Source organism: Stegostoma tigrinum, chromosome 34 (assembly GCF_030684315.1).
Source record: "Stegostoma tigrinum isolate sSteTig4 chromosome 34, sSteTig4.hap1, whole genome shotgun sequence".
NCBI lineage: Eukaryota > Metazoa > Chordata > Chondrichthyes > Orectolobiformes > Stegostomatidae > Stegostoma > Stegostoma tigrinum.
The window spans coordinates 6,159,036-6,180,435 of NC_081387.1; the positions used below are offsets into that span (position 1 = coordinate 6,159,036).

At 44.6% G+C, this 21,400-nt stretch overlaps 1 pseudogene; it reads right to left on the bottom strand.

Annotated features, from left to right (window-relative positions):
• Window positions 1-416: 416 nt before the first annotated feature.
• LOC132206222 (class I histocompatibility antigen, F10 alpha chain-like) lies at window positions 417-16,235 on the bottom strand (annotated as a pseudogene).
• Window positions 16,236-21,400: the final 5,165 nt, after the last annotated feature.

Sequence of the window (21,400 nt, forward strand, 5' to 3'; positions counted from 1 at the left end):
GAGCTGGAGGGGAAAGGGGAATGACATCCAGATGAATAGGAAGGTGAGCACCCTGGGGTGGGAGGGCAGCTGAAGTGGCACTCTCACTCCTGTCCCCACATTGCACCTTTGGGTTTTAAGTTGAGGAACGTCCTGAGTGTGGGATGATAATCAGATCACTAACTCTCCATATCCGTGCCCCGTTTGACATGTGGGAAGCATTAGGGCAGCCATGAAGGTGATGGTGTGCGGTTACTGGGAGAGTGTGAGAGTTGTGAATGTTACATTAGATGAGTGGCCAAGAAAGCTAAAAACTGAACCTGTAATCTCCTGCAAATATCTCACACTCTTAGCAAGACACTAAAGAGTGCCAGCAGTCTGGGTGAGAAACATGTGAATGTTCCCTCCTTCAAGAATACACAGGGGCAGAAAAGGGGTTAAAAGACCTTCAATCCTGGTCTGGGTTTGTCTGGGGACAAACGACCTATGGTGCGGGCTAGTGTGCTGTGAATGTCACAGCTCAAGGAACAACCATTCAAACAGCTTTGTGCTGCATCTAGAACAAGAGGGAAATTCTTAATCTGTGTTCTGGCATCAGGCAATGCTGAAAAGAAGGACAAAGGAGTTCCATTCAAGCTCCAGAGCCAAGAATCTCAAAATTGAGTATCAAGTAATGCAACTGGTAATACACGCAGCAACGGCCACAGTGTTCAGATATTCATTACTTGCAAACAATTCAGATTGACAAATTTTCTTTTTAACTTTCATATTTTTCACTTGCCCCTATTTCTAAGCTTGTATTGTGCACATTACTTTCCTATTTCTTTTTGCCGTTAATATTGAATAAACTTGCTTTTAATTAATTCAGGATACTCTGATTACGTTAGAAAAATATAAGTTCATTCAGTTGGATAAGCAGGGACGAACACAAACACACAAACACAGACAGATGGATTTATACAGGCACACAAACATGGTGCCCAATTCCTTACCCCACTGATAGAGCTTGGCCTCTGCCAGGCTGCTGTGTTCAATTTGACAGGAATATTGATCCTCATCCCCAGCATTGATCTCAATCTTTTTGGATCTGATGAGTCCTATCATGGTTTGGTCGAATCCCTGAGGATTGTGTCTCAGGCACAAACTCTCCATTCCTTAGCCAGGTCACCTCGATGTCTACAGGATAAAATCCAGTGACCAGGCAGGAGAGAGAGAGTGGCTTGACCTGACGGATGGGCTCACTCCTGGAGATGAACACTTTGGGCTGAACTGTGATGGGAAAGGGTGAAAACTCAAACAATAGACAGACACTGAATTGGAGAGCGATTTCATAAATCAGTGAAGTTTGACCAGAATTTGGGATCAAAACTGAAATAAATATTCCTTTCTTGCTTCCAGATTACTGTTTAAGTATTGAACAAATGCTTCTTCAAGGTGGTTTTCCAAAAGTTGTTCCAAGCTTGATCAGAATTCCATTTCTCTCTTACCTCCACTGCGTGATGATTTGCTGTGACCCTTCTCATTTTGCCTAGTTCTAAACTAAAAAAGTCCTTTCCATCAAATCCAACTTGCATTGATCTCTTAACAGAACGTTTCTGATTAGAATCTTCTTCAAGAAACTCAACAGTCTGTATCCATTGGAACGTGTGAATGCCTGTGCGTGATCAAACAGAGAGATGATGATCAAACAGAAATAATTGGTCAGGGAAAATCACGAACAAATTTGCAGAGAAGGGGATCTGGGATCAGATAGAAATGTCAGATCAGAGTCACGGTCTGAACAGAGTGGAAAGGGTCATAGCCTCAATTTGAAATGTTGAGGAAGCATTTTCTGGTCAAGATGGTGGTGGAGTAGGACCCTCCAACAGGAGCTCGTTCTGTTCATTTCCTATTTCCTGTCTCTTTTCCCCTTGTTGATGTTCAATCCTGAGGTACAGTGAGCTGGAGACACAGAGCTGAGCAGGGAGAGCCAGCAGGCCACAGGCAGGGCAGTGTCGTCAAATGGGCTGGAGGATCACATGGAGCAGGGATAGCCAGTTGGTTGGAGGATCACATGGACCAGGGAGAGCCAGTTGGTTGGAGGATCACATGGAGCAGGGAGAGCCAGTGGGCTGGAGGCTCACACGGAGCAGGGAGAGCCAGTGGGCTGCAGGACCGAGCAGTGTGGGCACAGGCTGGAGGCTTGAACAGAGTGGGGGCAGACAGTGGGCTGGAGATCCGGGCAATGTGGGCACAGGCAGTGGGCTGGAGGCTCGAGCAGAGCGGGGCAGTTGTTGGACTGTGGTCCGATGCTGGCAGTTAGCAGCCTGTGAGCCGAGTCAGACCACGTGTGGAAGTTCGCTGCACTGACCTACCGTAGGTCCCGTATGGAAAGATTGTAATGCATATCTTTTGAACATTATTCTCAATTTTTCCAAACTTATACAATTAACAACTGTAAGCAATGTAACACTTATTCCTTTCTTCTTCCCTTCGTTTCTGTAATCTGCAACAATGCTCTGGACTACAGTACTTTGTACCTAAGGCGGTGCCACAGGGGGTGACATTGAAAACTTTGTCTGTATTCCTGATCTTCCACACTTCAGTACCTGCGACAATAAAGGAAATTCCAGATTAAAATTCTAAAATCAGTTCAGTGACCTCACAGCTGCTGCGGGATGGTCTGAGTGGAGTGACCGAGGGGTCAGTGCTGGGGGATGGACTGAGTGGAGTGACGCAGGGGTCAGTGCTGGGGGATGGACTGAGTGGAGTGACCCAGGGGTCAGTGCTGGGGAATGGACTGAGTGGAGTGACTCAGGGAACAGTGCTGGGGTATGGGCTGAGTGAAGTGACCCAGGGGTCAGTGCTGGGGGACGGACTGAGTGGAGTGACTCAGGGATCAGTGCTGGGGTATGGGCTGAGTGAAGTGACCCAGGGGTCAGTGCTGGGGGACGGACTGAGTGGAGTGACTCAGGGATCAGTGCTGGGGTATGGGCTGAGTGAAGTGACCCAGGGGTCAGTGCTGGGGGACGGACTGAGTGGAGTGACCCAGGTGTCTGTGCTGGTGGTGAACTGAGTGGAATGACCCAGGGGTCAGTGCTGGGGAATGGACTGAGTGGAGTGACCCAGGGGTCAGTGCTGGGGAATGGACTGAGTGGAGTGACGCAGGGATCAGTGCTGGGGTATGGGATGAGTGAAGTGACCCAGGGGTCAGTGCTGGGGGACGGACTGAGTGGAGTGACCCAGGTGCCTGTGCTGGTGGTGAACTGAGTGGAGTGACCCAGGGGTCAGTGCTGGGGGATAGATTGAGTGGAGTGACCCAGGTGTCAGTGCTGGGGGATGGACTGAATGGAGTGACTTAGTGGTCAGTGCTGGGCGATGGACTGAATGGAGTCACCCTGGGGTCAATGCTGGCAGATGGACTGAGTGGAGTGTCCGAGGAGCCAGTGCTGGGGGATAGATTGAGTGGAGTGACTCAGGGGTCATTGCTGGGGGATTGACTGAGTGGAGTGACCCAGGGGTCAGTGCTGGGGATGGACTGAGTGAAGTGACCCAGGTGTCAGCGCTGGGGTTGGACTGAGTCGAGTGACCCAGGGGCCAGTGCTGGGGAATGGACTGAGTTTAGTGACCCAGAGTCAGTGCTGGGAGATGTACTGAGTGGAGTGACCCAGGTGTCAGTGCTGGGAGATGGACTGAGTAGAGTGACCCAGGGGTCGGTGCTGGGGGTGGACTGAGTGGAGTGACTCAGTGGTCAGTGCTGGCAAATGGACTGAGTGGAGTGAACGAGGGGCCAGTGCTGGGGGATTGATTGAGTGGAGTGACCCAGGGGTCAGTGCTGGGGGTTGGACTGAGTGGTGTGACTCAGGGGTCAGTGCTGGCAAATGGACTGAGTGGAGTGAACGAGGGGCTAGTGCTGGGGGATTGATTGAGTGGAGTGACCCAGCGGTCAGTGCTGGGGGTTGGACTGAATGGTCTGACCCAGGGTTCAGTGCTGGGGGATGGACTGAGTGGAGTGACTGTGGGGTCAATGCTGGCAGATGGACTGAGTGGAGTGTCCCAGGGCTCAATGCTGGGGAATGGACTGAGTGGAGTGACCTTGGGGTCAGTGCTGGTAAATGGGCTGAGTGTACTGTTCATGATAGATCAGTTGTGGGATTAATGTTTTGATTGACTAATCATAGTTTCAGCAGGAACATGGGCCCATCCTCACCTCATGAATGCACAGTCCTGTTAATTTCTGCCAAATGAGTCTCCTCACATTCGCTATCGATGAGGGTCTGCCTCTGATCATCTCCTTGATCATCGTCACTGTATTATGGATGCTGGGCTCAAACAGGCAAGCAGAACAAATAGGGCACAAACACACGAGAAAGTGTTCACACAAATGGGCTTGTCCCACAGGCACAAAAAACAAGCAGCCAGGATAATGAGATGTTCACACTCTGGTGTGAATGATGCTCGGTCGAGAGAAAATGAGTCCTTCCCGTGGGAAGCCCAGAACTGCCATCCAAAGACCTTCTACTTGGACAGTAAAGAGATAGGATGTCCCAGTCCATGAGGTTAGATGTCCCATCAAAACAAAATTAAAGACCGAGCCGTTTAGCCATCTCTTTACCTTTCACCCACCCCATCCTATCCCACTTCCTGGGAGGTACCTTGGGGTAAGATTCAAAAACCATGGATAGAATTTGACTGTGATTGCATGAATATTTACAAGTTCATTCATACATTCTAATAACGTAAGGTCCATGTAAAAAGTGCATAATGCCTCCTCTTGGTAACAACTCAAGGAGATCCATTTTCCCTTCAGAGGGGTGCACCTCATTTCCGTATGCATGACTAAACACCGGTAAAGCTTGCAAATTTCTCCCTCTTGTTTATGTAGGTCATGGAAATTTAAGAGAAAACCATTCTTTTCAAGAACACCATCACAGCTGAGCCTGGGTTGGGTTAAACATGGGGCATCCTTCTCCTCCTCCCCACAGTGTTTACAGACTTTAGAAAAGGAGGGATGAAGCTGTTTGGCTTCTCTCAATCGATGTGAAAATTGAACATTGTCCATTCGAATCATTTCCCATTTGCTCCGAGCTTCTCTGATCTGCGGGTTTTCTCGTGCTGCAGTCAGGAGACCTGCACACAAATCCCATCAGAGACTCCCAGAGACTGTGCTGCCTTCAGTGAGTAAAATATCAGGCTGGCTGTATAACAGGCGGCTGGTCAAACATCCCCTATTTCAAACTCTCACCAAGAGATTCACATTCACCCCAGAGAGAGAGAGAGAGAGAGAAAAGTTGAATTCTGTCCTTATGCGGAGAGGCCCAAGAAAAACACAGGGAGATGGAGAAAAAGATCAGCAACATTCTGGGAATGTACTGCCCCTCTTTCAATCAGACAGTGAGAACAAAACACTCTGACAGGAAAACAACTGTTGTTTTCAGACTGACAAAACAGAAATCCTTCTCTACCACGGCTCCATTTCACAATTGAGAAAGCATTTTGACCTTTCCCGAAATACAAGCTGCAGAACCAGAGTCAATGACTGGTCACGGTCTCAGTGAAATATCCAATAATGACATGATGAAGCATCTGTCACTTGTTACTGGGGAAGGCATGCTCAGTCAGTTTCAGTTTCATCCTGTCAGAATTTGTCTTCCTTCCATTAGCTGGAAACAGATACGGGTATTTCTATTAATAGAGTTCCTCTCCAGCTGGGGAATCATCTCAGCTTGGGACTGAATAAAGGACAGTTAAGTGGTTGCATTGATGGATCAGTGTTTGAATTCTCGCTTCCCACGCAGCCAGGTTAAATTCCCAGCCAATGAGTAGTAGTCAGTTCTCGAGTACAGGAAAGCCATTGAGTGCTTGGCTACATGGTGTAAGAGACAACAGTCTCCCCATTGACATGAACAAAACAAAGGAGCTGGTCAGTTCTGAGGAAAGGTCTCTGGACCCAACACATTAACTCTGTTTTGACCTTCACAGATGCTGCCTGAACCGCTGAGCTTTTCCAGCAACTTTGTTGTTGTTCTTGAGCTAGTCATTGGCCACAGGAAGCGCTTTGGAGGGTAGACTCCTGGCTGCATCAATGATGCTGAGCTGGAAATGGTGGAAAGCATCAAGTTCCTGGTAGCGATGATCACCAACAATCGCTCCTGGTCCACCCATGTCCATGTTATATTCAAGATAGCGCAGCAACACCTCTCCTCCCTCAGGAGGCTAAGGGAATTCAGCATGTCCATTGAGACGCTTACCAACTTTTATAGATGCACTGTAGAAAGTATCCTATCAGGATGAATAGTATGGAAACTGCACTGCTGAAGTCTGCAAGAAGCTGCAGACAGTGGTGGAGGTAGATGTGAAAGATGGGGTTGGTGATGAGGACTGTGATGGAGACTAAACCTATTGTAGCCAAAGGCCTGGTGGGGATCTGTTTAAATGCGTCTGAACCTTGCCTAGTTTGGACAAAAAGGATGCAGAAGCCTCCTTCATTTCATTTCAGAAAGTATCTGAACAAATGAAATGACTGACCATGCAGATATAGATGATTCAAACAAAGTTAGTCGGTAAAGCTAGTGAGGTGCTTGCCTGACTATCACAGGAGGTACCTGGGGAGTATGAGGAGGAGATCAAAGCCATATGTGCAAGTGAACCAGTGCCAGAAGCTTACAGACTACATTTAGAAATCTAAAGAGGGATTCTGGTCAAACTACATAGAGCTTCAAAGAATCAAACAAATCAACTTTGAGAGGTGCATAGGGACACTGAAAATAAATCAGATACATGGCCCTCTGAGAGAAACCATTATTTTGGAGGAGTTCAAAAATTCACTTCCTGAGGTAGTGAGAACTCATGTGGAACAACACTGGGTTCAAGCAGCAAGATCAACAGCAGAGATGGCAGATGATTATGAATTGGCTCATAACTCAAAGTTTGGCTTCCAACATCAATTTCAATTTGTGATGTATAGAAACCAGGGAAAGAGAAATCCTCAGGTGGTAAAGGAGAGGGAAGTCTCATTGAAGGTAATAAAAGATGATTTAGCACAAGTTAATAAGGAGACCCAAGATGTGAAAAGAGATGTAAAAAATACTCAAGTGTTTTCACTGTAATAAATTGGTCACGTAAATTGCAATGTTGGTGGTTTAGAAAAAGCACTGGGAAGATGAATGTGGTAGATCAGGATAAGCTAGTTGGGTTTGCTAGGTCAGTAAAGGAGATGACAGTGGAACTTATAAAGCTGCAAAAGGAATGTACAACATGGTCAGGGCTTGGCTGAGAAGTAAGTGCCAGATCTCTTTAAATATTGTACTTACATGGAAGGTTTACTGATGTGTACCGGGAGGACCAGGGAAAGAAATTAAGATTTTAAGAGATATGGGCCAAGTCAATATTTAATGGTGAGAGATGAGGGGATATGTAATTCAGAAGGAGTATTGACAGAAAAAGTTGTAATATGTTGAATTCAGGATGAGAAGAGTTTTGTTCCCTAATATATAAGATGAGGCTGGAGAGTCCAGTAAGAAGTCATAACGGGGTAGTCAGAGTAATAGAGAAACTCTTTGTTCTGGAAATACAGTTTATCCTAGGAAATGAGATTGATAGCTCACAGGTAGAAATGATGCCTCCTGTGGTTGAAAAGCAAATGGAAAATCAGACAACTGAGGTGTTACAGGAAATATATCCTGGAACTTTCCCTGATTGTGTGGTAACAAATCACAAAGCCACAGGTTGAAAAAAAAGGAGAAATGGTAAGGAAGTAATGTTCAACTATCAGAAACATTTAATCAAAAATAGAACAGGTGGAACAGGACAAAGTGAATACTTTTTGTGAGGTTAGATCAGAACATGACACTAAAACTGAAATATATATCTTTCCTTTCAAAATATTTCTTTCCAGCTTCCAGATAACTGTTTAAATTTTCATCAGAATCCCATTTCTCCTTCAGCTTCGCTGCAGAGTGATTTGATGCAACCCATCTCATTCTGGCTGGCCCTAACCTAATAACGTCCTTTCCATCAAATCCAAATCATATTGACCTCTTCACAGAGCCATCATCACTGACCTCAACCTAGCTATCTGTTGAAGTGTGAATTCCTGTCAGTGACGAAACCCAGATCAATAATCAAGAATTAATTGCTAACTTAAATTGATAATTTAATTGGTCATTTGTTTTGATCACAGGATGCATTCTCGGGGATGTTGTCCAGGTCGTTCCTTGACCACTCTGTCAGCCTCCCTCAGGCACTGACCCATGATGGGACTCCATGTGTTATTTACGAGGACACTGTCCTCCATTGAGCTGTGAAATCTCTTCCCCTGACCTTGAGAGAATGGTGATGAGAAGAAATCTTACTGTTCCTAAAGTTTCCATTTCTCTCTCGTCGATGTAACTTTTCAAAAAATTGCTCCAGCAGTTCTGTTTCAATCATCATGAGGTATACACAACTATAATCAACAATTGCAGTTCATCTATTTCTCTTCTATATTCCTCATAATTCCCTCATTATAAATTTCATCATTTAGAAATTGATTGCTGATTGGCAATTACCTTAATTACCTCACAGACCAGCTCAGAGTGGGCACCATGAGGGGAAGGTTGGTGTTAGATGAGCTTGACTCTTTAGCTGGGCCCAATCCCTTCCCCTTTCCTGATGACCAAGATGTGGGACCTATTCTGTCTCTTTCTAATTCAACTTCTTAAATTTAAATACAAGAAATGTTTTATGAGCTCACTTTGCTGCATGCCACATTTTTCTTTTTTAATCACTCATCTTTTCAAAGGCATTCATTACTTGCATTCACTGTTCTTCACTGAGCAAGTTGCTCAAGCTTTCTTCATTCTTTAAACACTTTTTAAAAACAAAGTCAATATTATTCCAAACTAGATCTGAAGCAACTGCCACCCAGATTTCTTGCTGCTGAGAATAAAAAGCTCATGATAAATCTGACTGCTTTTTGGAGAGTGGAAAAAAGGGGTTGTTTTGCTCCAGGAGAAATGGAAAGTGTTGTCAGTGATCAGCGTATCTGGCAGTATCTCTGCAGAGAGAAAGAAGGCCAGTGACACTTCATCAGAACTAGCGCATTTGGGCCTGAAGCATTGAGTCTGTTCATCTCTCTGCAAATTCTGCCTTAGCTTCTGAGAATTTCTAGTATTTTCAGTTTAAATTTCAGATTTCCAGCATCTGCAATACCCAGCTGCCCTATTATAAACTTCAATGGCATTTATAAATCTGGTTAGTTCAAAATGAAAGTGGGAAAATATTTATCACTCAATGTAGAAAGTAATGTTTCTTTTATGAACGTCTTGTTGTGTCAATAGAAATGTCGTTGTCAGGAAATTGGCTCTACTTCAAGATTTTGCTATTTTTAAAGTTGAAAGTAAAACCAAGGTTCATTCACCAATCCATTTTGGGATTGTCTTTTGGGATACCTGTCTGAATCTTTTAGATATTGCAGTTGGATATTGCCTCAGAGCAGGTCCAAAGAAGCAGAGCTTGTTGCATAAATGAACAACCAAAATATGTGCAAAGGTCTGCAAAAGTAATGTTTGTAAAGTGGGCCATACTTAAACCTAGGCTATCAAAGTTCTTTCAAATCAAGGAATGGATAGTCAAATCTTTTGTTACGTGCATAAAGAAAGTTCAACTCTAGCTCTTTGGCTGTAGTTGCAAATTCTGGGCCTCTAAGGGATCAGGGTAGGGGATGAATGGGGCTCACAAAAAGGGCCTATGATCCCTCTTCCCCCTGGTCATGGACCCTGGATTTCACAGCTGGGGGATGGATTTGTTCTTGCAACTCGCAGAATAAAAGAAATATTTGTATCAAAAGGCTGCGTGGTTAGCAATCGAGCAGCATAGAGCATTTTAGCTATGAGGATATACTTGGGTCATTTTCTTTAGAGCAGAGAAGGTTGATGGGGAGCTGGCTGAAGTGTGTGTGATTATGGGGTACATGGACAGGGCAGAGAGGAAACAACTGTTCCCCTTGGTTCAAGATTAAGGTGAAGGGCCAGAGGTTGAAAAGGGATTCGCAGACAACATTTTGCACCCAGACAGTGGTGGGAAGCTGGTATGTATGGACTGTGAAGGTAGTCAAGAGGGTAACCTCACAACCTTTGAAAAGCACCAGATGAACACTTGAAATGTCATGATTATGGACCAGGTCATAGAGACATAGAGAATACAGCTTGGAAACAGACCCTTTGTTTCAACTCATCTATGCCGACCAGATAAATTTCGTCTCAATTGTCAGCATTTGGTCCATATCGCCCTAAACACTTCCTATTCATATACTCACCTAGATACTTTTGAAATGTTATAATTGTTCCAGCCTCCACCACTTCCTCTGGCAGTTCATTCCATACACGCATCATCCTCTGCATGAAAAAGTTGCTCCAGAGGTCCCTTTTAAATCTTTCCCCTTTTAACTTAAACCTATGCCCTCTAATTTTGGACTCCCCTACCTGGGATAAGGACCTTATCTATTTACTCTATCCATGCCCCTCATTATTTTATAAACTTCTATAAGGTCAGCCCTCAGCCTCCGACATTCCAGGGAAAATAGCTCCGGCCTTTCAACATCTCCCGAGAGCTCAAACCCTTCGGCCCTGGCAGCATTTGTGTAAATCTTTTACGAACCCATTCAGGTTTCACAACATCCTTCCTATTGCAGGGAGAGTATAATTACACATAGTATTCCAATAGTGGCCTAACCAGTGTCCTGTACAGCTGCAACATGACCTCCCAACGCCTATATTCACTGCACTGACCAATAAAGGAAAGCATACCAAACACGTTCTTCGCTGTTCTATCTACCTGGAACTCCATTTTCAAGGAGCTATGAACCTGCATTCTAAGGTCTGTTTGTTTAACAACATTCCCAGTGACCCTTCTCCGAGGAAAGGTCATTGGACCTGAAACAAATGCAAATGCCTTATTAGCTCTACCTAACAACTTTATTTGGATCAACAATGTCCACATAGTCAATGACCATTTCATTTCTTTAGCCACTTTCTCAAATAAAATGGAAAAAGAGATCTCTACGGCCTTCTCATCAAACTTAGGCGACACTAGGACATACTTAAACAGATCACCACCAGGTCTTTCACTATGAGGTGACTGCTAACCATCACTATCGTCATCACCACCCCTACTGTTCACCTCTACTTCCGTCATTCTAAGATTCCAGTTCAAATTTCCAGAATTCAAAAAGCCTTTTCTCTCTTCCTTTCATCTCTCTTTTTCAAGTTTTCTTCTGTTTTCTATCGTAATTCAGTCTGTTTCCTTTCTTTTTTATGTTCAAGCTGCTTCAGTGGCAATTGAATTTTAGTCATTTTCAAAGATCCCAAAGCATTTCTGGCGATTGCAAATGTCAAATTATTGCTGCAATTCCCCCCAGCTTCCTCGTGGACACGGGCAATTACAGCTCGAACTTGTCAGCCAGTTTCAAAAGCCATGTCTCACGCACCTTCTGTAAACTACCTCAAGTATTTTCTTGGACAATGGGAACTGCAGATGCTGGAGAATCCAAGATAACAAAGTGTGGAGCTGGATGAACACAGCAGGCCAAGCAGCATCTCAGGAGCACAAAAGCTGACATTTCGGGCCTAGGCCCATCATCAGAGGGTCTGATGAAGGGTCTAGGCCCGAAACGTCAGCTTTTGTGCTCCTGAGATGTTGCTTGGCCTGCTGTGTTCATCCAGCTCCACACTTTGTTATCAAGTATTTTCTTCACCACCCAGGATACTGTTAGCAACTGAAAGCCACTGTCACACAAGGCACACTTTGTTTAACTCAAAAGAATACAATGTAGGAAAAAGAAAACACCATCACTCACCATTCACAGTCTTTTGAAGCCAAAAATCCAAAACATAATCTGAAATTATAGATTTTGATCATGATAAAAGCCTCCAGTTTGTTATAGACCAGACCAAAACCCCTTCAAATATATCAAGGAAAGAACCTAGACCTTTTTTCCATTAATTAAATGTTTGAAGCAAATACGCTTTATTCTTATCCCATAGTTAAAGTACAAAGAAAAGATAGGTAGTTTTGGGATAACTTAACTCTATTAGAAAATTTAACAGAATAATAGATGATTAAACTACTAAACAGCAACTATTCCAAGATGATAACATCCCATAAACACACCTTTTGCAAATGCAAATTCATTAAAATAGATTGTCTCACCTGCAATTCTAGCAACAGAAATAGAATCTAAGCTTTTCATTTTAACAGACCAAGGGATAAAAGATTCCACATTCAGTGCCCAGTCCCCAGAAAATGATGAAATCAAAACTAAAACTCTGTTTCTGTGGGAGCTTGACTCCACCCATTAATGCTGCTTTTAGTTTGCCTATTTAAAGAAAAACAAGCTCTCACAATCTGCGCACTTTATTAGTTTGGAGGATGGAGCTCGGCATCTGTGGCTCAAAATCTCTCTTCAACATAAAACAGAGCAAAATGTACCTCTTAAAACCATTGTCTGATCACAAAAGTTGTATGGAAGCTTCAGGATGTTCTAACCAGATAACCTCCTGAGCATATTGGCTGAAAATATTCAAATTCATTGAGCCAAAAATGTCTTGGCACAGAAAAAGAAAACTGTTCAGCCAACACATGTAGGTTGGTCAAAAACAAGCATTTAAATATTCAATCCAATTTCTTGGCACTTAACCAATAGTCTTGCATCTTTTGGTGTTGCCAATGTACATCCAAATATTTCTTAAATATTATGAGGGGTTCTGCCTCTACCATCCTTACACACAGCAATTTCCAGGTTGTCACCAAATATTTAGGTGTAAAGGTTTTCCCACGTATCATCTCTCAACGTTTTGTCCCTTAACTTAAATTTATACCCCTGGTCATGGATTGCTTCATCAAGGGGAGAATTTCTCCCAATCTACTGTCTCTGTGCTACACATAATTTTATACAGCTTGACCATGTCCGTTCTCAAATTCCTCTGTTCTAAGGAAAAGAACCCCACTGTGCTCAATCTCTTTTGTCACAGAATTAGAGGTAATCTTATTGAAAAATGAATGATTCTAGAAGTGACACCACATACATTGGGATGGTATTTCCCCTTTTATCCAATTGCAACCTTGCAACACGTGGAATCTGACATTACTTTAGATACGTTGAATTTTCTCCTTTGCCCCTTTGGAATTAGCTCACATAGGCTCAGGCCATTGTTCAAATTCAAAGCTGCATCAATGATTCTGGAAGTGAACAGGAATGTGCAGGTAAATCTCGAATGAAATCAACTATTATTTTATCTAACTGTAAAGAACAATGATGTTCCAAATGGCTTGGCTGTAATTTTGTTCATAATCGTCTTACAAACGGCAAGGTAAGTCAGTTTGCTGGGAGGGTTAAAAAAAAGGTATTCAGTGTTCTGTTGATGTAACGTTAATTCCCCAGGACTAGAAGTGAAGTAGATCTAACCCAACACCAACGAATTAACACTTAATCTGCCCATTGCCAAGTTTATCCATGAGATTACTTCTAATGCTAGACTGCATTGATCGAGAGTTCAGGCTTCAAAACCTATTATGGTACTAGATACTATTGAAACTCAGAAACTTCTCATCAATGGATAATACTGTTGCTTTTAGCCTGGCTCTCAAACATTCCTTGAAATAACTGGCACTGACAATAGTTCGTGCCCAACGTTATATGGCAGTGAGGCAATCTCTCTTTAAAAATAAACGGGTATTCAGACAACTGTACACAAACAGGCACAAGGCGCAGCCTGCCACCAACTCACAATACACAATAGTACACACAGAAAGAGTAATGATATCTCTTTAACAGCCTACCACTGGGACCAGCTTTAATGTTGCCACTGAAGGATTCCTAACTTTCCAACTTTCCACCAGATACTTCTTTATTCCCTCTCTGAATAGATAATCATTTTCAGAGAGCAGTTCACCCCAAAAGAGCAGCATTGTCATTCCAATCACTTTTGATTCCGACTTCTCTGCCAGACAAGTATGGGGAATAACTTGGTGAGAAATTAACAACTTGTGACCTTTACTTAAGTAAGCACACATCCTGTATTGAAAAATATCACCTCATTTGTATTGTTAATGTTGACTGATCATAAGCAGTGAGCAGGGTAATTTTGATGAAAATCTTCACCCTAGGAGCGGCAAAATTCCAGGCAGCTCAAAACTTCAAACACTTGAAATATTCCCAACATTGTCACTTACCAATCGGAAAAAAATACACAGAAGTGCATCATCATTTGCTGGGCAGGATAAATATTCTCCATTTCAGATATGGTGAATAAATCTGGAACTGAAAGCAGATGCAAAGGAATAAATGCAGCACATTTATTAAATGGTTAACAAAACTGAGATGATCAGATTCCCCTTCCAGAAAATGAAATAGATTTTTAAGTATAGGTATAAATGGAATTTCCGAAAGATAAATGCAACAGAATCACACCAAGCAGCAATGTGAAAACAACCAGGTAATCATTACATGGTGATGATGACAACCAGCACAAGGAGGTGAACTAATGTTAATATAATCAAGGAATAACACTGTGGCTTCAAGAAGAGACATTATAACAGAGCAGGCTATAGCTAAGAGATGTGTTTTGCAGAGAGATAAAAGTAAGACAAATGTTTAAAAATGTGATTGATCAGGTACTGCACAAAAGATGTCGTGGCCAAACCAAACACCCTCAAAATATATCAAGAAGGTATTGCTGATTTTAGCTTTTATCTCATTTGAAGGCAAATGTTCCAGATGTCTTTCAAAGTGTCAGAAAAATATGTTTTAAGCAAAACAGTTTTCCTCATATACAACAAATACAATGCCAACATTAAAAAAAAAGAAATTGGCATAACATTATCGAAATACTTAACAAAATAATGCATTATTTGACTACTCATCATCAGTTGTTCCATTACTTGTGTGTGTGTGCATGTGTGTGTGTGTGTTGAAATGAACCTTTGGAAAAGGCTAATACAGAACCACAGATTGTCTCATGTGCTGTCTGCATTTCATAAGGAAGCAACACTAAAGTAAATCATCTATTAGCAGAGAAAGAGCCCAATCTTTTGGCTGCACCAGCGTGAGAAAGAGAGAGAGCTGTATCAACTCCAAAACCCCAACTTCAACTCAAAGCAAAATGAAAACGTTGGGTCTGTGTGAGCCTGACTCCGGACACACGGGCTTCTTTTTGCAGAATTAGAGTTATAGAGATGGATAGAACTGGAATAGACTCTTCAATCCAACTCCTCCATGCTGACTATCTAACCTAAAATAATCAAGTGCCATTTGTCCACATTTGTTCACATCTCCCTAAATCCTTCATGTTCATGTACACATTCAGATGCCTTCTAGCTGTTGTAACTGTACCAACCTTTAGCACTTCCTCCGGGTGAAAAAGCTGCCCCTTAGGTCCCACTAAAAATCTTTCCCTTCTCACCTTAAACCTCTGCCCACGAGAACAGAGAACGAGAACACAGAAAACACAGCACAGGTTTGAGCCCATCAGCATTTTTAACTAATCCCTTGTGCCTAAGCTTAGTTCATAGCCATCCATTGCTTGCATATTCATGTGTTTATCTAAAAGTCCCTTAAGTGCGCCCATCATGTCTACATCTGCCAAAACTCCTGGCATGTGCACCTGACTCCTACCACTCTCTGGTGAAAAATCTTATCTCTCACGTCACATTTGAAATTTCTCCCACTCACATTAAATGCATGTTCCCCCGTAGTATTAGATGTTGCAAATCTGGCGGGGGGTGGGGGGGGGGTGGGGGTGGTGGGAGGTTCCTTCCATCAGCCTGATCTGTGAATCTCATTATTTTATCAATGCCTATCAAGTGTTCCACAGAACCAATCCAAGATTTTTCTATCCTCTCTTTGTAGCTCATATCCTCTAATCCAGGCAGAACCCAGGTAAACCTCTTCGGCACCCTTTCCAAAGTCTCCATATTCCTCCTGTAATGTGGTGACCAGAGCTGAATATAATACTCTAAATTTGATCCAAACAAAGCCTTATAAAGTTTCAACATGACATCCTGACTCTTGTACTCAATTCTGTGATCATTAAAATAAAATATATCATATGCCATCTTTACCAATCTATTTGTGTAGCCACTTTCAGGGACTATGAACTTGAACCTGAAGATCCATCTGTATATCAATATTGTTCAGGGTTGTGCCATTAATTGCATAATTTTCCTTAACAATTGATCTCCCAAAATTTGACACTTCACACTTACCTAGAGTAAAGAGCATTTATCATTTTTCTAGCCATATCGGCAACTGATCTATATCTCACTGTATCCTTTGACAACCATCTGCACTCTCCAGAACCGCACCGATCGGTGTGTTATCTGCATACTTACTAATACACTCACCTACATTTCCATTCAAGTCATTTCTATATGCTTATTGCCTATATATACAAATACATACATACACAAATATATAAGTAAACATATCGCAAACAGCCGAGGTCCCAGTAGAGATCCATGTGGAATACCACTATTCATGGACCTCCAGGCAGAAAAACACTCTTCCACTACCACCTGCTCCCTTCTATGGGCAAACCAATTCTCAATCACGGCACAAGTCACTGTGGATCTCTTGCATCCTGGACATCTGGATGAGCATACCATGAAGGTACTTGTCGAAAACCTTAAGAAAATCCCTGCAGGCAATATCTACAGCTCTATATCATTGATCACCTTCACGACTACCTCAAAAACTTCAGTCAAGTTACTGAGACATGGCTTGCTCCACACAAAGCTCAGCTGATGCTCCTTAATTAGGTAATAATTTTCCAAATGTGCTAATATCCCATCCCCAAGAATTATTTCCAACATCTTCCCAACTCAAATCTGAGAATCATTGATCTATTGTTTCCTGGATTATCTCTATTCAACTTCTGGAAGAGTGGAAAAGCCTTAGTTACTCATCAGTCCTCTGCGACTTCTCCAGTGACAAAAGAGGATACAATGATCTTGGTCAATGCCCCAGAAATCTCCTCTCTTGCCTTTCTCAAAAACTTAGAGTAGATACCATCGGGCCCTGGGGACTTATCCACCTTAATATTCTTCAACAGATGCAACGCAACTTCTTTCTTGATCTCAAAATGCCCTAGCATATCCCCATGCTGCACATTAATCTCACTATCCTCCATATCACTTATCTCAGTGAATGCTGACATAACGTACTCTTTTAGAATGTTACCCATACCTTGTGGTTCCAAGCATAACTTCTGTCCTTTATAATTGAGTGGTCCAACCTTCTCCCTAATTACCCTCTCCTTATTAAAGTATATGTATATTGCCTTGGGATTCTCTTTAAGCCTTCTTGCTAAAATAATTTCACAGTACCTGATTGTTCTCCTAATTCCCTCCTTGAGTTATTTCCTGTTTTCTTTATATTCCTTATGGGACCTCTCTGATTTTCATTTTTTAAAGCTTACACATGATTTATTTTACTCCTTTTGATGAAAATCACAACCTCTCTTGTTATCCAAGGTTCCTTTACTTTGGCATCCTTGTCCTTAATCCTTTCCAGAACACAAAGGTCCTGAATCCTGCTCAGTAGGCCTTTAAACTGAATTTGATGGATAACAGCTCATCCCAATTAACACTCCCTAGCTCCTGTCAATTACAGATGTAATTTGCCTTCACCCACATTGTACCTTCCCTGACTCATCCTTATTCATAGCTATTTTAACACTTCAAGAAATGTGATCACTGTTCAAAATGCTCTCGCGAAATGCTCATTCCGCTGTCAAATCTTATTAGCCAAATATGGTCCGTTCTCTCATTGAGCTATTCATACACTGTTTCAAGAAACCCTCTTCAATGCACTTAACAAATCCTTCCCCATCTAAGCCTCTTGCTGTCAGGGATTCCAGTCAAAATTGAGGAAATCAAGTCACCTACTGTGACAATAAAATGTGAGGCTGGATGAACACAGCAGGCCAAGCAGCATCTGAGGAGCACAAAAGCTGACGTTTCGGGCCTAGATCCTTCATCAGAGAGGGGGATGGGGAGAGGGAACTGGAATAAATAGGGAGAGAGGGGGAGGCGGACCGAAGATGGAGAGTAAAGAAGATAGGTGGAGAGAGTGTAGGTGGGGAGGTAGGGAGGGGATAGGTCAGTCCAGGGAAGACGGTCAGGTCAAGGAGGTGGGATGAGGTTAGTAGGTAGCTGGGGGTGCGGCTTGGGGTGGGACGAAGGGATGGGTGAGAGGAAGAACAGGTGAGGTAGGCAGAGACAGGTTGGACTGGTTTTGGGATGCAGTGGGTAGGGGGGAAGAGCTGGGCTGGTTGTGTGGTGCAGTGGGGGGAGGGGACGAACTGGGCTGGTTTAGGGATGCAGTAGGGGAAGGGGAGATTTTGAAACTGGTGAAGTCCACGTTGATACCATATGGCTGCAGCGTTCCCAGGCGGAATATGAGTTGCTGTTCCTGCAACCTTCGGGTGGCATCATTGTGGCACTGCAGGAGGCCCATGATGGACATGTCATCTAGAGAATGGGAGGGGGAGTGGAAATGGTTTGCGACTGGGAGGTGCAGTTGTTTGTTGCGAACTGAGCGGAGGTGTTCTGCAAAGCGGTCCCCAAGCCTCCGCTTGGTTTCCCCAATGTAGAGGAAGCCGCACCGGGTACAGTGGATGCAGTATACCACATTGGCAGATGTGCAGGTGAACCTCTGCTTAATGTGGAATGTCAATTGGGGCCTGGGATGAGGGTGAGGGAGGAGGTGTGGGGACAGGTGTAGCATTTCCTGCGGTTGCAGGGGAAGGTGCCGGGTGTGGTGGGGTTGGAGGGCAGTGTGGAGCGAACAAGGGAGTCACAGAGAGAGTGGTCTCTCCGGAAAGCTGACAGGGGAGGGGATGGAAAAATGTCTTGGATGGTGGGGTCGGATTGTAAATGGCGGAAGTGTCGGAGGATGATGCGTTGTATCCGGAGGTTGGTAGGGTGGTGTGTGAGAACGAGGGGGATCCTCTTGGGGCGGTTGTGGCGGGGGCGGGGTGTGAGGGATGTGTTGCGGGAAATACGGGAGACGCGGTCAAGGGCGTTCTCGATCACTGTGGGGGGAAAGTTGCGGTCCTTCAAGAACTTGGACATCTGGGATGTGCGGGATTGGAATGTCTTATCGTGGGAGCAGATGCGGCGGAGGCGGAGGAATTGGGAATAGGGGATGGAATTTTTGCAGGAGGGTGGGTGGGAGGAGGTGTATTCTAGGTAGCTGTGGGAGTCGGTGGGCTTGAAATGGACATCAGTTACAAGCTGGTTGCCTGAGATGGAGACTGAGAGGTCCAGGAAGGTGAGGGATGTGCTGGAGACTGCCAGCTATGCCTGCCTCTTTGTAGGTTACGTGGAACAGTCCCTCTTCCGCACCTACACAGGCCCCAAACTCCACCTCTTCCTCCGGTACAGTGATGACTGTATCGGCGCCGCCTCTTGCTCCCCAGAGGAGCTCGAACAGTTCATCCACTTCACCAACACCTTCCACCCCAACCTTCAGTTCACCTGGGCAATCTCCAGCACATCCCTCACCTTCCTGGACCTCTCAGTCTCCATCTCAGGCAACCAGCTTGTAACTGATGTCCATTTCAAGCCCACCGACTCCCACAGCTACCTAGAATACACCTCCTCCCACCCACCCTCCTGCAAAAATTCCATCCCCTATTCCCAATTCCTCCGCCTCCGCCGCATCTGCTCCCACGATAAGACATTCCACTCCCGCACATCCCAGATGTCCAAGTTCTTTAAGGACCGCAACTTTCCCCCCACAGTGATCGAGAACGCCCTTGACCGCGTCTCCCGTATTTCCCGCAACACATCCCTCACACCCCGCCCCCGCCACAACCGCCCCAAGAGGATCCCCCTCGTTCTCACACACCACCCTACCAACCTCCGGATACAACGCATCATCCTCCGACACTTCCGCCATCTACAATCCGACCCCACCACCCAAGACATTTTTCCATCCCCTCCCCTGTCAGCTTTCCGGAGAGACCACTCTCTCCGTGACTCCCTTGTTCGCTCCACACTGCCCTCCAACCCCACCACACCCGGCACCTTCCCCTGCAACCGCAGGAAATGCTACACCTGACCCCACACCTCCTCCCTCACCCCCATCCCAGGCCCCAATTGACATTCCACATTAAGCAGAGGTTCACCTGCACATCTGCCAATGTGGTATACTGCATCCACTGTACCCGGTGCGGCTTCCTCTACATTGGGGAAACCAAGCGGAGGCTTGGGGACCGCTTTGCAGAACACCTCCGCTCAGTTCGCAACAAACAACTGCACCTCCCAGTCGCAAACCATTTCCACTCCCCCTCCCATTCTCTAGATGACATGTCCATCATGGGCCTCCTGCAGTGCCACAATGATGCCACCCGAAGGTTGCAGGAACAGCAACTCATATTCTGCCTGGGAACGCTGCAGCCATATGGTATCAATGTGGACTTCACCAGTTTCAAAATCTCCCCTTCCCCTACTGCATCCCTAAACCAGCCCAGTTCGTCCCCTCCCCCCACTGCACCACACAACCAGCCCAGCTCTTCCCCCCTACCCACTGCATCCCAAAACCATCCAACCTGTCTCTGCCTCCCTAACCTGTTCTTCCTCTCACCCATCCCTTCCTCCCACCCCAAGCCGCACCCCCATCTACCTACTAACCTCATCCCACCTCCTTGACCTGTCCATCTTCCCTGGACTGACCTATCCCCTCCCTACCTCCCCACCTACACTCTCTCCACCTATCTTCTTTACTCTCCATCTTCGGTCCGCCTCCCCCTCTCTCCCTATTTATTCCAGTTCCCTCTCCCCATCCCCCTCTCTGATGAAGGGTCTAGGCCCGAAACGTCAGCTTTTGTGCTCCTGAGATGCTGCTTGGCCTGCTGTGTTCATCCAGCCTCACATTTTATTATCTTGGAATTCTCCAGCATCTGCAGTTCCCACTATCTCTCACCTACTGTGACAACCGTGTTGTTATTGCATCTTACCATGGTCTGCCTGGATATCTGTTCCTCAATGTCACGGTGGCGGTTAGGATTCCGAGATTATATCCCTATCAACAGGAATGCATCTATCATATTTTTGAACTCTACCCACATTGTTTCAATGGAAGAGCCTCTACTGTGACATTTTCCCTGATTAGTATTGCATCTCAGTCACCTCTTTTAACTTCCTCTCTATCTTGTTTAAAATAACAAAACCCTGGAAATTTGAGCAGCCAGCCCTGTCTCTCTATCTATCTCAACCAAGCCTCTGCAATGGCCACAGCATCATAGTTCCATGTACTGATCCAGTTTCTAAACTCAGCTGCATTAATGATAATATGCCCTGCATTGAAACAAGCACACTTTAGCCCATTAGTACCGTTGTGTTTAATCGCCTGTCTCTGCCTGTCCTTCATTTACAAATTACAGCTCCTAACATCTACCTC